Genomic DNA, 12323 nt, shown 5'->3' with positions numbered 1-12323 from the left:
GGTGCTTAGGACACATGTTTTTTCAAAAGTATATGCAGATCCTGAGAAACAGTTAGCATCTAATTTCCTTGCTTATAAGTGGCTAACTGCTCGCCAGCTGCCAACTCCAGCCTTTCAACACTGGGTCCGGACGGTGAGGTGACGGCTGTGGTGTAACCTGCCTCAGCTTTCCTGACAGTTTTCCTAAGTTTCCATGCAGCAAGTGGAGAGCAGTTCTCTGTTCTTTTCGAAACAATAATCCTGCTCCTCTCACATCTAAATTCTGAGTGTGGAGCTTGACTTTAAGGGCAGAAATTGACAAAGAAAGGGATCGATAAAATCTATGTAAAATTTAAAACCTTTGTACATAAAAAGCCCTAAAAAATGTTAAAAGACAAAGTACTAAGAGGAGAAAATTATTTACAAAATAAATAACAAAGTTTAATATCTTTAAAATTAAATTTTTCATGTAAATATAGAAAGAAAAGATAGACACCTTGATATTAAATTGGGTCAAGGTCGTAAAAGGGACAATTCACAAAAAAAAGAAATACAGTTGTACAATAAGCCTATGAAAATGCAGTCAATTTACTAACAAACAAAAATATAAATTTTAACATAGATGCCTTTTTCATCTTTTATTTTAAAAATGAAAATATACAGGGTTGATGATGGTAAAAACAGACATTCTTGACTGTGGACCATAGAAATGTGACCAGGTGTAGAGTTTCTGATGGACAGTTTGTCCGTGTGAATCAGAGGCATCAAAGATATTTTTATGTTGACCTAGCAAGTCTGCAAAAATCATTTTATCTTAAGGAAATAATGAAAGACTTATAAGACTTGACTAAAAATTTATACCTTATAGCATTTTTAATAAGTCAAAATTGGAGATGATTTAAACATTTGAGAGGAGAAAATTTGTTAAGTAAATCATGATACAGACAAACTGAGTATGGGGGGGAAGGTCACAATAAACAATATAATCCCATTTTTGTTTGTCAAAAAGTGTGTGCTGGGTGTGTGTCTTTTGGAAGGATGTCCATCAGAGTGTTGGTCTCTGCGTGGTGTGATATGGCAATGGTTCTGTTGTGCTTGGTGTTTCTTGCCATTCTAATGTTTCTAAATTGAACATATATTGCTTTTCAATTTGATTTCTTTTTAATTCTAAGTAGGCCTCCCACTTAGGTAAAAGCTCCCAGAACTGAGGGTGGGTGGGGTTCCTGCCTTCATGTACGTGTGTGTGTGTGTGTGTGTGTGAGCTGCTAGGGAAAACCCACCGTTGACTCATTTCAGTTTCTCCCTCCCTGTCCTCACTGCCGTCCAGGGGCTGTCGCCTGCTCTATCATCACTGCCTCTTCTTCTCACCCAAACTAACACTCCTGGGGAACTAGACTAGAGGGAAGCGAATAAGAAGCAAAATCTCAGAGATTTTGCTCTGGGACCAATTCCTGTCCCTCACGAGAATCGGGTTGTGTTAACACCGTGGCAGTTCACACCAACCAAATGTCTTGAATTGGCAGATTTTAGAGCAGCAGGAAACTCGGGAAGCGATCTGGTCTCCTTTTTGCATTTCTGTTGAGGGTCCTGAGCCCTGGGAAGTTCTAGGGTGTGCCTGGCCCCCTCATCCAAGTCAGCAGCCCACTCCCCAGCCTCTGGGACACTGTCTGCTTCCTACCGAGACTTCAGAGTCCTCTCTGCCTCCCACACCTCATGTACCCCTCAACTTAGGATTCACTGAGTCCAGCCTCACCCTCCTCTGTAGCATCCATTTCCTCCTCGGTACCTCCACTTGTGCCCTTATTACAGCTTCCCACAAGATAAGGTGAGAAATGTGGAAAAGGAGGCAGGTATGTAGCATTTTGTACTGAAACTGAGTACGCTGTGGCTTCAGTGATGATGAGGAAGTCCACCCCGTGTCTGCTTGCAGCCCAGTCCTGTTGGTATTCAGCCTGGCAGGGTCTGGGTGGTCACACCAGAAGCAGCATGAGCATCAGGCCAGGGCTATTCTCACCACCAGGCAGTGAGTGGGTGTTCTGACAAAGGTGGCCTCAGCCACCAGTGCATGGTGCACGGTGGGAGACCTCCGTCTCTGAGAGCCAAGTCCTCTGCCAGGAGTTACCTCCTCTGGGGCAGAAACTGAGTTTTCTTTGCCTTTTGTGTTTCCCACCCACTCAGCAAGCAAGAGAGAATCGACCCACGGAAATGGTTGCTGTGTGAAGCCTGGGTACCTGAAATGAGAGTCGCTCGGCCTGGAAGTCCCCTGGGGGGGTAAACGTCTCAGAGAGGAGAAGGAAGTATGATCAGCCATCTCAGCTGTGTAACCACGTGGCTTCAGAGAAAGGAGCTTCGAGCCAACAGGTACTGGTTATGCTGATCTGGGCGCTCAGTTCATGTTGGTGAGCTCGGCTTCCACGTTTGTGACAGAGGACAAACACTTCATGCTCAAGCTTACTGGGGGAGTCAGACGAGGTGATGGTGACCAGCGTCTTGGGCAGTGCCTGGCCCTGGGGAGAGCCTCAATAAACATCAAATTTCTCTCCTGTTTGCCACTCCGTTCCTGAGAGAGGGGCTTACTTAAGAAAAGAAGGGAGGGGACAAACGGAGAAGATTTGCCCTCAGACATAAGCCAGGAAAGCTTGTGGTTCTCAGGGCTTTTGAATGCTTTCCAGCAAGAAAGTCGGGGCCTTAAGACTGACAAGCACTAAGAAGCTTGATGAGACTTTTTAGGATGTGTATTGCTTTTCTCTGCTTTTTATTTTTGTGGCCTTCCTCTCCCTACTTGTTTCTCAGGGTAGCTGAGCTAGAACTTCAGGGGGACCTGTGAGTCTGTGATCAGAGAAGCAGTGTCGCAGGGGACACAGGGAAACAGTGCTTCAAAGCAGCTGGGCTGGGGAGCATGAACCAGGACACAGAAGGTGGTGCGGCTGCCCAGGGGAGAGGGATACAGTGGAGGAGAGCGGGATGGAGACGCCAGCTGCCCTGAGCCCCAAGAAGGGTCCACAGTGGCTGGAAGTCCATGCAACTCCCCAACAAACAGCAAGAACCCAGTAAATGCCAGTTGTGTGGACAACTGAAGGGAGACAGTGAAAGAAGCAGTGGTGTGATGGAACTCAAGCTGGAGGACCCAGTGCGAGTTCTGGCTTTTCTACTTGCTAGCCGTGTGCTCGTCCAAGTGCCTCGGTGAGCTTCAGTTTCATCAAGTCTAAAATGGTGAGGTTGGGGCGGGGCAATCCCTCTGCTTGCTCGATTTAGCTCAAAAGGTTGTGGTAAGGGTGTGATAAACTCACCGGTGAGAAGCCTACACTGTACGCCAGAAAGTTCAGGGTGGCGCCGGGACGGTGTGAGTGGCCATCAGAAACTTATGGGGCCCTGTAATGAAGAGGAATATGAAACAGAATATATAACTGAATCACGATGCTGTACACCGGCAACCAATACAGCATTGTAAATCAGCTATAGTTCTATTTTAAAAACGTTTTTTAAAAAAACTTATGGGGAAACATCAAAGGAAGCTTTCTGGGATTAGTTCAACCACAGCCAGGTCCCACACCAGGAGAGAGGGCAATCTCTTCAGGGTCAGGTGAGCTGGGCAGAAAAGAGAAGGGTCACCATCACCACAGGGCAATCCAGCAGCTCCTGGGTGGTTTTATTTCAGAAGACCCTGGGGCAAAGTTTCTGCCTGCTGCTGCCACCTGCTGGTAATAAACTGAACTGCACCCTTGCTAATAACACTGTTGGCGGTTCGAACGTCTTAACCTTTGCATACAAACTGCATTTGTGCAGTGTTTCAGTTTACAATTTTTCCCCTCTCAAAAATGATATTCTTCTTTTAACTGAAGTACAGACAGTTACGATGTGTCAATTTCTGGTGTACAGCCCAATGTCCCAGTCATGCACTGATACTTTCATCCACACAGTTTCCTTGCAGTATAAGCATTTTTGTAGATTTAAAAAAACAAAGCTTGGGGGAGTTAAATGAATTCTGCAGAGACTTAACCAGGAAATGACCCGTTTCTCTGATTCTAAGACCTGTGTTCTTTCTGCTGTCACTAGGGGTGTGTCAGTCAGTTCTGCCACTACTATGGTGGGTCTCAGAATCTGAGCCTGGGATTCTCCTGACCTCTGCTGCTACCACACCTCTCCTCCACAGCCCCAAACCCCCAATATCCTATCTGTATCTGAGGCTGCCAGCGTGCAGGGGTGGTAGGGCTACAAAGGTAAGCTAGGCCTGCGCCGTCCCTGTCCTCCCAGAGATCTCAGACTGAGGAGGGAGGTGAGACAGGCATCCAGGGACCCCGGGGCCTGTGAGAAGTGCCACAGACAGGCTCAGGTGGAATTCACGGGAGGTCAAGGAGGCTCCAGCTGGGAGATGTGGTGGCTGAGCTGGACCTTAAAAGACTAACACGATGCAAGTTCATAAAGAGGTCGATAAATGACATCCCAGGCTGAGGGCCCAAGAAGAGGGAAGCCTCAATGGGGACAAGCATCAGTGTGAGGGGAGGAGGTGCTCCTGTTTGGCGGAGGAGAGACGTGGGCAGTGATGCTGGGCGTGGAGACTGGGGGCAGGCTGAGATTCATACTACTTTCTAAGGGCCATTCATGCTTCATGGTTTCCACTAACTCATTTAACAAATTCTTATTGTGACAGACACATATTCTGTTTCTAAGGATCATAGCAAAACCAACACTTTGTCACATAGCATTCATTTATTTATTCAGTGGATATTTGCTGACTGCCTACTTTCCCTGTGCCAGGCGCTCTTCCAGGCCCTGGGATTTGTCCCTGCCCACACTGAACTTACATTCTAGTGGAGACACAATGTACAACATAGAGAAGTAACACGTAAGGAGGAGGGTACAGCTCAGTGGTAGACCGCGTGCTTCGCATGCACGGGGTCCTGGGTTCAATCCCTAGTACATCAATTAAATAAATAAATAAACCTAATTACCTCCCCCCCCCACAAATTAGCATATGAACATTTAGGTGGTGAAAATGGGGGAGAAAATGAGGAAAGGCCTGCGTGGGCCTCGGTTATCTTTGCAGCCCTGCCACCGCTGGAGTTTGGGGCCTGAGAAGAGGCCAAGAGAACCCCAGGCTCATTTTGCAATGCAAGGGGCGGGGGTTTGCACTTTTCGAGAGGTGGCCACAAAGGTCGCGGTGGAAGTGGCTGAGTAAAGACCTGAGGGGGTGAGGAAGGGAGAGGGTGTGTTGGGGAGTGGTGCCCCAGGCAGGGCAACATGTGAGCAGAGGCCCTGAGGTGGGGCCACAGTGTTTGGGGATGGGGTGTGTATGGGACGTGGTGGCGGGGGGGGGGGGGGGGGGGGGAGGGAAGAGCGGGAGGTGGAGGAGGGGCAGGCGGTAGGAAGTCACAAGAGGCTCTGTTCCAAGCAGGAGCAACTCAGGGCTGCCAGCCTTGAAGGCGCATACTTTCTGCAGATTTTAAAGCAGTGGGGAAGGAGCCTTTACTGCAGTCCTACTCTGTAGATCCAGGTGTGGGGAGGTGAGGCCAGGGGGCCCAGCACACACACAAACCACCACAAACCTAGTGGCATAGAATAACCACCGCACTGTTACGCTCGCAGAACCTGCGGGCAAGCTCTTCCCTGTCCTGTGGCCCCTGGCACCTCCACTGGGAAGGCCCAAATGGCAGGAGGGGCGCGGGGCCCTGGGAGCGCTGGGCCTGCATGAGGCACGTCCAACACTGACTTTGTTCATAGGCCTGATGCCGGCAACAGGTGGGCTGAGGGACTGTCCAGAGTACCCTCCACGGCCCTTCATGCAGCAGTGCGAGGGCTTCCTTCTGAGAAGGAGGGGCCGCCAGAGAGCCAGCGTTCCGAGAGGAGCAGGCCCAAGTGCCCGGCCGGCTACGGCCCAGCCTCAGGAGACCTACAGCATCATGTCCGGCATTCAGCTGGCTGAAGGAGTCCCAGAGCTCAGACGCCAGGGGAGGGGCCAGGCCCCACGTCTCGATGGGAAGTAGCTCCAAAAGATAGCAGCCTTTTAAAAACACCACCACAATGAACCTTGAGGCAAGTCGGAGCAGGGTTACCGTAGACATGAGGTTTTAATTAGAAAGCAGACCCAAGCCGCCTTTAACCCCATGCTCGGGGAAAGAGGTCTTCCACCTGTGCGTTTCCGGGCCTTTGAAAAAACAGCTCCAGTGAACATGGGAGTGCATCGTTCACAGCAGCCAATGTATGGACACAACCCAAGGGTCCATTGCATGAAATGGAATATTTTTCATCCTTTAGAAGGAAGGAGCTCCTGCCATTTTGACAACATAAATAATGGTGGGCAATTTGCTACGTCGTAGAAGGACAAAGACTGCGTGGTCCCACTTACGGGAGGTCTCTAAGATAGTCAACCTCGTGGCCGCAGAGAATACAGTGTGGTTACCAGGGGCTGGGGGGAGGGGAGGCGGGGAGCTGTTGTTCAGTGGGTGTAAAGTTTCAGTTACATGGGATGGATAAGCTCCAGAGCTCTGCTGCCTAGTTAACAGCGCAGCACTGAGCACCTCAACGTCTGTTAGGAGGGTCGAGCCCGTGTTACGTGTTTTCTTTCCCCCAAGCTTTACTGAGATACACTTGACACGTAACATTGTGTAAGTTCAAGGTGCACAGCCTGGTGATTGGATGCACGGGTATGTTGCAAAATGATTATCATAATAAAGTTAGTTAACAGCTCCGTCACCGCACATACTTATGTGTGTGTGTGTTAAGAACATTCAGGACCTACTGTCTTTGCAGCTGTCAAGTACATAATACACTATTGTTAACAGTAGTCACCATGCTGTACATCAGATCCCCAGAACGTTTTCCTTTTATGACTAGAAGTTCACACACTTTGACTAGCATCTCCCCATCTCCCCCACTCCCAGCCCCTGGCAACCACTAATCTATTCTCTGCTTCTATGAGTTTGGCTTTTTTATGTTTTTATTATTTTTTTGGAGCGGGTGTGTAGTTAGGTTTATGTATTTATTTATTTTTAGAGGAGGTATTGGGGATTGAACCCAGGACCTCATGCATGCTAAGCATGCACTCTACCACTTGAGATATGCCCTCCCCCCAGGGTTAACTTTTTTAGATTGTTCATCTAAGTGAGATCGTACAGTATTTGTCTTTCTCTGCCTGACTTATTTCACTTAGCAGAACACCCTCCAGGTCCATCCATGTTGCCACAAATGGCAGGACTTCCTCCTTTTTTATGGCTGATTTATGTATTTTCTTTAACGGTTCATCCATCAAGGGACATTTAGGCTGTTTCCCTGTCTTGCTATTGTAAGTAATGCTGCTTTGTACAAGGGATGCAGTTATCTCTTTGAGCTAGTGATTTTATTTCCCTCGGATATAAACCCATAAATGAGATTGCTAGATCATATGGTAGTTCTATTTTTAGTTTTTTTGAGGAACCTCCATGCTGTTTTCCATAATGGCTGTACCATCCTGTTAAGTGTTCTTATAGCAAAACAAACAAATCAACGAAGGGACACAAGCAAACCTTGGAAGGTGTTGGATGTGTCTGTTACCTGGGTCGTGGTGATGGTGTCATGGATCTTTGCATATGTCCAAACTCATCAAATTGTACACATTAAATATGTGTAGCCCTTTCTCTATCAAATATACGTTAATAAAGCTGTTTAAAAAAAAAAAAAAGAACAGCTCTGCAGAAGGGCCCCGGAAAGGGGGCTGCATCCTAGACCTTCTCATGCTGTGGGCTGTGTCTGTAAATGTGTAAGTGATCCCTCCTTCCTCCCCAAGGGGGAGGGGGCAGTGTCGGTGCCAAATGTGTGCCAAGTACGTATTAATAAACTCTGAACCATATTGGCAGCTTTGTGGTTTTCTGCAGTCTTTTGCAGCCTGGAAAACGTTTTCCGATTAGAAGCCCCTGCTGTTTTATCTATTACACGTGAAACTGAATAAGTCTCCACACGTCCACTGGGAGTTGGTGAGTAACATCAGAGTGTGCAGCGAGGGGGAAGGAATTAAAAAGGGAGCTAATGTCATCCATGGGGAATAGCTGAGGGGAGGGAAAAACCGCTCCGGAGGAGAAGGGCTGCTGGAGGATTTTTTGCCGTGTATTACGGCCACTCCAGCAGGAGCACACGTCTGCCGTCCGCGCCCCTGACATGTAAAAGGCAGCTGCTCAGAATGGTACACATGGGCTGACTTACAGGGAGAAAAATTTTATCTCACAAGGCAGATTTGATTTCCTGAGACCATATGCTTGCTTTTCTTTTTCCCAAAGAGCCCACGATCTCATGTGGGAAAAATTCAGTTTTATTGGCTTTCGGAGAAGAGGGAATTGGAAATGTTAGCTAAATACAGACCACATGGACCAGAATCTTAATGCACTCCCCCAGGGCTGTGGATGCCTTTCGTGCTATGAAGCTGCAGATCTGTGGACAGAAAGGCAAAACTGAGAAGAGCTGTGGCTGGGAACAAGGAAATGTGGGCTCTGGTCCCTGCTCTGCTGCTTACCTCCTCCAAACCGCGCTTTGCCTGTCATGTGGGGGGAGGGCGAGATTTGCCCCGTTTATCTTGCAAAACCAACGTGAGCATCTAAGGGGCACCGAATGTGACACTGACTTAGGATTCAAAAGGGGCCAGGTATTGTTATTATATGAAGATGACACAGTCTGACCACACCTAAGGTATTCACCTGTCCATTTTTTAAGCAAGTATTACATGAATGCTGTATTAGGACATTCTGTCTGTAAGTGGCATAAAGCCAACTGAAAAGTCCTTCCTCAAAATAGGGAAGCCATTAGTTCATTTATCGATTCCTTCATTCAGTCAGTAAGTTGACAACACTTTGAGTCCCTGCTATGTGACAGTTGCTCTTCTCAGAATTGGAGACACAGCAGCAAACAAAACAGTCAAGTTTCTCATAGGATATACATGCTAATGAGGAGATGCAGATAATATTAGCCACATATATATGTACTTTTTCCAGTGGTGGTAAGGCAAGGGGACACAGAGTGACAAGGAAGCATCATTTAAGGGAGGACTGGTCAGGGATGGCCTAACAGAAAAGGTAGCAGTTGAGCAGAGCCTTGAAGGAAAGAGGGAGCAAACCATGCAGTGATCTGATGGAAGAGCATCCCAGGGAGCAGAAACAGCAAGTGCAAAGGCCCTGAGGTGGCAGGCAAAGGCCAGTGAGGATAGAGTGGGCTGAGCTAAGGGGAGAGTGGTGAGAGATGAGGTGAGGGGAGCAAGTGGGTCACGCAGGGCCTGTGAGTCAAGGTAAGGATGTTGCAGTTGAAGAGAGAGCTCTTAGAGGGTTCTGAGCAGAGCAGTGGTATTATCTGACCTATGATTTTACCAGGACCTCCGTGGAGAATGGTGCACACGGGACGAGAGTGGAGGCATTGCAGTGGTCTGAGCAGGAGGTCCAGGAAGTAGCAGCAGACAAACGGAGGGGGATGGATCTCAAAGGCAGTGCTGGTGGGACGTGCTTATGGATTGGATGTAGGGTACAGGGTACCACAAAGGTCTAGGGTGGTTCCAGCACAGCTGGATCCCTGAGCTCAAATAATAAAGCCAGGACTCTGTCTTTCTGGAACCCTTGGCTCTGCTGTCTTCTGTGTTGGCTTCATTTTCAGGTGGGCACTTCCACATAGTGATAAGTATGACCCCAGCCCCTGTGACCACTTCAGGAAGCCCTCTCAGAAAAGCAAGGAAGGCTTTGTCTCAAAAGTCTCCATAGATGTCCTCTCTGGTCTCATTGGTTTGAACAGGGTCATGTGCTCACCCTGAACCAATGAGAATGGCCGGGGGGTGGAATCACATAAGCCACGTGTTCCCTTCCTAGGACGGTGGGTAGAGTTAGCTTCCCTTCAGCTCGGGGTGGTGGTGGGGGCGGGGGAAGGGATGCAGATAATGGAAGGAAAACCAAGAGTGGCTCCAGAGAGAGGGGTGGCTGGGTGTGGCTGGCCACCGCCATGTGCAGTGCCATCAGGGGAGCTTTAGCAAGGGCATCCGGGGCAAATGGAAGGAGGGAAACATCAAAGATGCAAATTGGTGAAACATCACCGCTGGCAGACGGAGGCCAGAGATCATTCTGGAAGAATTTAGGCAATGATGTTAATAGAAATAGGGGATCCAAAGTATGTTTGCTTGCAAAGGGCTGAGATGCTGAGTTAGGTTTTGGACGTGTAAGACACATACACGACTAACCACGAGTTAAGGCAGAAGGAAATAGATGTTAAATGAGAGAGCAAGGGAAACACACAGGGGAAGCTGTCACTGCGGCACCTGCAGGTCAGAATGGAGAGAGGACAGCAGTCAGGCAGACGGTTAGCCCTGGCTCTCAGCAGACCAGGAGTGGCGTTTCACTGTCACTGACAACGAGCACTTGGTTATCCGCAGCCACTGCCCCCCCCCGCCCCCGGCCCCGGTGTGCTGCATCTTTTCAGTCATTAGCTCCTCCAGCAGTCAGTGCCCCAAGCTGCTAGTAGGTGGCCCGTCTGCCGGCACAGTTTCCCTCTCCATCCTTGCCCCAGGCACAGCCTTCTGCTTCTGCAGCGAGACAGCCAAGGGTTGAGAGCAAAGAGTGCTTTGTCTGGCTGCAGATGGAAGACTAGAGAAACCTGAGTGGTTTCAGGGGAGAAGCTGGTGGCAAAGCGGGGGTCCACCCATAATTAAAGCCCCACCCAGCACCTCTCCTAAAGGAGAAGCAAAAGACAACTGGTGCAACTTCTCCCTGCGGAGAAAGGAACCCACTCCCGTTTGTGGAAAAGAAGGGAGAGAATTAAATGAGAATATGCTGCATCAGTTAACGCTTCCCGGGGAAAGATAAGAGGGGCGAAAAATCAGAATTAGATCACACCAACCAAAGCAATTAAGGAGAATAAGATGTGCTTTTACAAATATCAGGGGAAAGGAGATTATGGAGAGGAAATAAGACTTAATAAATGCAGAGGACCATGAAATTAATGATGACCACACATGGCTGAAATATCCAATTCATTCTTTGTTAGCCTTTAACTAGGAAAACAAAGAAAAGAAATCGAGCAATTAAAAAGCAAGGACAACTTGAGAAAAGAGTGGAGAGGCTGCTGGCAGGGAGGAGGTTTCTACCCCTCTGATCCTCAAACTTTGCAGGCAATTTCTTGGGACCCGACACACAGGGCTCATGTAACAGCCCCAGCCCAGCGTCTGCACTGGTGAGCGTGGTGCACTCAGTTTCCTGAGTTTAATGAATTGATGGAGCTGAGGAAAGAGAGCAGAGTGAGGAGGGGAGGCGGGGAGGAGAGACTCCTAAGCTGTGGTGAGTTTGCAACCATCATAATGGCCCCAAACTAAGATCAGCTAATCGTCAGTGTGGCCCCTCTCCTCCCACTCTTCTCACTCTGCTTCCCTCTCTCCTTCCTCCTCCAGGGTTTACTCTCCAGTGTTTAGTGCCCATTCTTGGCTTTTTTCCTGTGAAGAGCCCACCCATAAGATTGTCCTGTTTCTGAGAAATGGGAGAACGTACGGACAGGCTGGGATGCGCTGAGAAGCAAAAGTGGCTTGTCCTTTTTTGCTTAAGTGGGGAGATCAAGTTGATTTCTATAACTTACAACCAAAAGTCCTGACTTACACGGGTAGGTTCTATGACAGACACTGCGGATGCAAGGGTATGAAGACAAGGGCACTGCTCTTAAAGAGATCACAGCCCCATAAGAGAGACATCACACAGACGCAAATCCTTGCAATACAGTGCAATGAATGTAATCAAGGTGGACATCTGGAGGAGGCGCCTGGACGGCTCAGAGGAGGAGGAAGCTACTCTGCTCAGGTGCACCAGTGAAGGCTTCTCAAGGTGTCCCGTGCTTGCTTCTGACAGATGACTGGGATTTTGATGAGTGGCAAAGGAGAGCTTTTCAGACAGCAGGAACCCCAAGTGCAGAGGCCAAGAGGCATCAACAGTGTGGGGCATCCAGGAGGTAGGTCATTGCCTTTCATTTCTAAATCTTTCCAATATCTACAGCCTCCAGTGGCCTAATATCTTCCTGTAACTCAAATATTTTTTGCTCAGAAGTGTTTTAGGAATAGATTGAACTTGTGGCCACCCTCCCCTCCCTGAACTGCATTACGCAGAAGACTGAAATGTAAGGACAGTGCTTAACCAAGCACAGGCTTCCTGACTTGGTGGCTGCAGAGGTCGGTGAGGGGACTCAAGGGCTGGCGAGTGCCTCCTGTGTCTAGAATAGCTTCCTCCTCTGCTTCCAGTGGAAGGCACTGGGAGTGCACAGCACCTCATACACCACCTTCTCCCTCGTTTGTTTTGGGGGGTGCCATGCCGAGCACACAGACACAGCTCCTGCCCTCCCAGAGACTAGAGGCCCGAATCATCACA

General features: G+C 48.7%; 1 long non-coding RNA gene across 2 annotated transcripts; it reads left to right on the top strand.

Annotated features, from left to right (window-relative positions):
- Positions 1-1944: 1944 nt before the first annotated feature.
- LOC123612667 (uncharacterized) lies at positions 1945-12091 on the top strand. 2 transcript variants are annotated; one of them, XR_006719955.2, is made up of 3 exons: positions 1945-2340; positions 7830-7928; positions 11811-12091. It is a non-coding gene; the product is annotated as an uncharacterized LOC123612667 (long non-coding RNA). The 2 variants fall into 2 exon arrangements; XR_012509411.1 differs by having other exon boundaries at positions 11363-12091.
- Positions 12092-12323: the final 232 nt, after the last annotated feature.

Source organism: Camelus bactrianus, chromosome 9 (assembly GCF_048773025.1).
Source record: "Camelus bactrianus isolate YW-2024 breed Bactrian camel chromosome 9, ASM4877302v1, whole genome shotgun sequence".
Taxonomy (NCBI): Eukaryota; Metazoa; Chordata; class Mammalia; order Artiodactyla; family Camelidae; genus Camelus; species Camelus bactrianus.
This window is presented reverse-complemented; position numbering and strand designations above follow the sequence as displayed.